The following is a 5,188-nucleotide window of genomic DNA, read 5'->3' on the forward strand; positions in this document are numbered from 1 at the left end:
AGGAAGCAGAGGTTGCAATGAGCCAAGATGCACTACTATACTCCAGCCTGGGGAACAGAGCCAGGCTCTGTCTCAAAAAAAAAAAAAAAAAAAAAAAAACAAGGCAGAGACACAGAAGGCCACATGAAGGTCTCAGGAGGATTTGGGACAGATGCCCAGAGGGTGGATACTGTCACCCACATCCACCACTCCTGCCAATGTGGCCATCTCTCATGGTGACTCAAGGATGGCCACAGCCCATGGACCAGTCTGAGACAGAGGGTGGGGCAGCCTCTGACTTCTTTTTCATGTGGAATCTCCCACAAAATTCCCTCTGACTCAGAGCCTGGGCTTCTCCTGCCTCCAGGATCTTCTCTTTCCCAGGGTCTCTATGCCACACCACAGACCCCCAGTTTCTGACTTTCCTCCACCAGTTGAAGAGACATTGCCCCATGGACCCTGCCTGCCCTTACTCTGTGTCATTAAGACCCTTCTGGTGGGCTGAGTACAGTGGCTCATGCCTGTAATTCCAGCACTTTGGGAGGCTGAAACAGGAGAATTCTTTGAGCCCAGGAGTTCAAGACCAGACTGGGCAACATAGAGAGACCTCGTCTCGACAGAAAATTAGCCAGGCAGGATGATGTGCACCTGTAGTCCCAGTTACTTGGGAGGCTGAGGCAGGAGGATCACTTGAGCTTGGGAGGTGGAGGTTGCAGTGAGCTAAGACCACACCACTGCACTCCAGCGTGGGTGACAGAGTGATAACCTTGTCTCAAAAAGACAATAAAAGCCCTTCTTTATTGGGCTGGGCGAGGTTTCCATGCAGTAACCCATCCAATCAGGACATGCTGCTCAAAGTCTTACATCTTCACCTCAAGTGAATCAGCAACTGCAGAACACCTGCCAACCCCTGCTCCGTGCTGGGCTAGGTGCTGGGTTCTTTTATGCATGCGGTGTTTTCTGAGTCTCACCTCACACTGGTTTCCCCATTTGACTCAGAGAGGTTTATCAGTTTTCCCAAATTCACACAGTGATAATAGTAAGTGGCCACAGTGAAATTTGAACTTAGGACTTCTGATTCCAAACCAGAGTTTCTTTCACTGGGGCACTGCCTGTCTACTTGGACCTGTGAACTCTCCACTCAGGGCCACCATACATCAGTGATAACCATAGCAATACAATTTTTTTGTATTTTAATAGAGACAGGGTTTCACCATGTTGCCCAGGCTGGTCTCGAACTCCTGACCTCAATCAATCCACCCGCCTTGGTCTCCCAAAATGCTGGGGGATTACCAGTGTGAGCCACTGCACCTGGCCCCAGGTCCTCTTTATACCCTCCCTGGATCACCTAGCCTGTAGGCCCAGCCTCCCCAGAACTCCCAGAGCCTCTCCCGGGACCCCACATCCCCTCCCAGCCTTAAAGAGCCCAGGAAAGAATGTGGCCTCTGGAGTCACACAGACTTGGCCTTGGAGAAAGTCCTTTAACAGCCCTGCCCCTTCGGGTACTCATGAGTGAAATGTGAATAGGATTTTGGAGGGTTGCTGGGAGGATCCCAGGAGACAATGTGCAAAGCATTTAGCACAGTGCCCAGCACCCAGAAAATACTCAGAAACTGAGAATCTGATTAATATTGTTGCCATGACTCAGGCACGATGGCTCATGGCTATAATCTCAGCATCTGGGGAGGCTGAGGCAGGAGGATGGCTTGAGGTTGGGAAATTGAGACCAGCCTGGGCAACATAATGATACAAAAATACAAAAAGTTAGCCAGGCATGGTGGTGCACACCTATAGTCCCAGCTACTCGGGAGCCTGAGGTGGGAAGATTGCTTGAGCCCAGTACTTGGAGGCTGCAGTGAGTTACAATTGCGCCACTGTACTCCAGCCTGGACAATAGAGTAAGACCCTAAAAAACAATATAGGCCAGGTTCGATGGCTCATGCCTATAATCCCAGCACTTTGGGAGGCTGAGGTGGATGGATCACTTGAGGTCAGGAGTTCAAGACCTGCCTGCCCAACATGGTGAAACCCCATCTCTACTAAAATACAAAAAAATTAGCCAGGCGTGGTGGCAGATGCCTGTAATCCCAGCTACTCGGGAGGCTAAGGCAGTAGAATCGCTTGAACCCAGGAGGCAGAGGTTGCAGCGAGCCAAGATTGCGCCACTGCACTCCAGGCTGGATGACAGAGCAAGACTCCATCTCAAAACAAAACAAAACAAAACAACAACAACAACAACAACAAACAGAAAGAGAGAGGACCTAGGGCCTGATGGGTGAACTTGCTGGGGAGGAGAAGGGACGCCTGGGAATGAGGATACAGTGTTAACAAAGGCAGGCAGGCCAGCAAGAGCAGGAGGCTGGGGAGAGTGGGCCCTCGGGCTTGCTTTGGGAAGGAGGCTGGACAGGTGGGCTCTGGACAGGTGGGCCCTGACCCCCAGGGGATCAGGAGCCTGAAATCCTGAAAGGGGGACTTGAAAACTTAAGACAGAACACTTTTCCAGAGAGCTCAGGAGGCTGAGACAGAAAAGCCTCAGCTTCCATCGTCAACAGCCTTTTCCCCTCCTTCCAGCCAAAGACAGCAGCATTCCCAAGCACAAGAGAAAGCGGGTCTCGGAAGGAAATTCCGTCTCCTCTTCCTCCTCGTCTTCCTCTTTCTCATCCTCTAACCTGGATTCAGTGGCATCAGCCAACCAGATCTCACTCGTGGTAAAGTTGCACAGATTTGGACTCCAGCCCTCATCTCTGGGACCCTCCCCCCTCCGTCAGGCAGGGCCGTCTACTCTGGGATGTGGGCCCAGGGGATGGGGAGGCACTTTGAGGGGGGACCTTCCAGCCTTGGGGGTTATAGATGCATCCACCCGTCTCACCGGGTACTCACAGGCACTCAGGCAGGAGTTCACATCCCCGCTGGGCACATGGGCCAGCCGAGGTCCAGGCAGGGACCTGCCCATGTCCTTCAGCCGTGCCAGAGCTGGAGACATGAAAAGAAATGTCACTGGCCAGGCACGGTGGCTCACACCTGTAATCCCAGCACTTTGGGAGGCCAAGGTGGGTGGATTGCCTGAGGTCAGGAGTTCGAGACCAGCCTGGCCAACATGGTGAAACCCCATCTCTACTAAAAATACAAAAATTATCCCAGCATGGTAGTGCACGCCTGTAATCCCAGCTACTAGGGAGGCTGAGGCAGGAGAATCGCTTGAACCTGCGAGGCGGAGGTTGTGGTGAGCCAAGATCATGCCATTGCACTCCAGCCTGGGCATCAAGAGCAAAACTCCATCTCAAAACAAATTAATTAATTAATTTAATTAAATTAAAAAAAGAAAAAGCCTGGGCATAGTGGCTCACACCTCTAATCCCAGCACTTTGAGAGGCCAAGGCAGGTGGATCACCTGAGGTCAGGAGTTTGAGACCAGCCTGACCAACATGGAGAAACCTCATCTCTACTAAAAATACAAGATTAGCCGGGCATAGTGGTACATGCCTGTTAACCCAGCTACTGGGGAGGCTGAAACGGCAGAATTGCTTGAACCTGGGAAGCAGAGGTTGCAATGAGCCAAGGCTGCACCGTTGCACTCCAGCCTGGGCGACAAGAGTGAAACTCTGTATCAAAAAAAAAAAATTGGCCAGGCACAGTGGCACATGCCTGTGGTCCCAGCTACTTGGGAGGCTGGGGTAGGAGGACTGCTTGAGCCCAAGGGGATTGAGGGTGCAGTGAGCCAAGATCATGCCATTGCACTCCAGCCTGGGCAAGAGAATGATACTCCATCTCAAAAATAAATAGGCTGGGTGTGGTGGCTCACACCTGTAATCCTAGCACTTTGGGAGGCCGAGGCAGGTGGATCACTTGAGGTTCAGGAGTTCGAGACCAGCCTGGCCAACATGGCAAAACCCCACCTCTACTAAAAATAGAAAAATTAGCCAGGCATGGTGGCCGGTGCCTATAATCCCAGCTACTCGGGAGGCTGAGGCAGGAGACTCGCTTGAACCCGGGGGGCCAAAGTTGCAGTGAGCCGAGATTGCGTCACTGCACGCCAGCCTGGGCAAAAGAGTGAAACTCCATCTCAAAAAAATAAAAAATATCAAATATAAATAAATAACTTCTGAGAAAGCCCCTCCAAAAGCAGACCTAAGCATTTTGAGTCCGTTCCGCATCACCTGGAGTCCTAGCCCAGTCCCTTTGTCACGCTCTCTAGCAATCACCAATGTACAAGGTAGACTATGCCGGCCTGAACGTGCAGCTCCCCGGACCTCTTAATTACTAGACCTCAGTACTGAATCAGGACCTCACTCAGAAAGACTAAAGGAAATGTAATTTATGTACAAAGTGTATATTCGGATATGTATCGATGCCTTTCAGTTTTTCCAATGATTTTTACACTATATTCCTGCCACCAAGGCCTTTTTAAATAAGTAAAAAAAGAGAAAAAGTGCTGCCTTTACATTTATGGTCACTTTCACATTCTCGTTTGGATCGCGGCCGCAGCTGTCACTGGGGACAAGGTCGGGAAACGCAGCTCAGGTGGCCTGCCCTCTTCCTTATCACAGCAGAGGTAGTGTCCAGGAAGACCTCAGAGCTCTTTGTGCTCTTGGGAGCATGTGACATCAAGAAGAAAAGCCATGGAAGGAAAATGTGCCACGGGGCTGGGCATGGTGGCTCACACCTGGAATCCCAGCACTTTGGGAGATCGAGGTGGGTGGATTGCTTGAGGTCAGGAGTTCGACCTCGTTGGGCTGTAATATCGATGTTTTGGGAGGCCAAGGTGGGAGGATTGCTTGAGACCAGAAGTTTGAGACCAGGCTAGGCAACACAGTGGAACCCTTTCTCTAGAAAAATTTAAATGTGGCTCACACCTATAATCCCAGCACTCTGGGAGGCTGAGGCGGGTGGATCACCTAAGGTCAGGAGTTTTATACTAGCCTGGGAAACATAGGGAGACCCTATCTGTACAAAAATACAAAAATGAGGCCGGGCACGGTGGCTCGCACTTGTAATCCCAGCACTTTGGGAGGCCGAGGTGGGTGGATCACCTGAGGTCAGCAGTTCAAGACCAGCCTGGCCAACATGGTGAAACCCCATCTCTACTAAAAATATAGAAATTAACCGGGCGTGGTGGCAGGTGCCTGTAATCCCAGCTACTCAGCAGGCTGAGGCAGGAAAATTGCTTGAACCTGGGAGGCAGAGGGTGCAGTGAGCTGAGACCATGTCA

General features: G+C 51.3%; 1 long non-coding RNA gene across 1 annotated transcript; it reads left to right on the forward strand.

Annotated features, from left to right (window-relative positions):
* Positions 1 to 2,466: 2,466 nt before the first annotated feature.
* LOC117072583 lies at positions 2,467 to 4,420 on the forward strand. The gene is made up of 2 exons (XR_004432865.1): positions 2,467 to 2,687; positions 4,175 to 4,420. It is a non-coding gene; the product is annotated as an uncharacterized LOC117072583 (long non-coding RNA).
* The last annotated feature ends 768 nt before the right edge of the window (positions 4,421 to 5,188 follow it).

The sequence above is a fragment of the Trachypithecus francoisi genome, unplaced genomic scaffold (assembly GCF_009764315.1).
Source record: "Trachypithecus francoisi isolate TF-2019V2 unplaced genomic scaffold, Tfra_2.0 Lachesis_group4, whole genome shotgun sequence".
Classification (NCBI taxonomy): Eukaryota; Metazoa; Chordata; class Mammalia; order Primates; family Cercopithecidae; genus Trachypithecus; species Trachypithecus francoisi.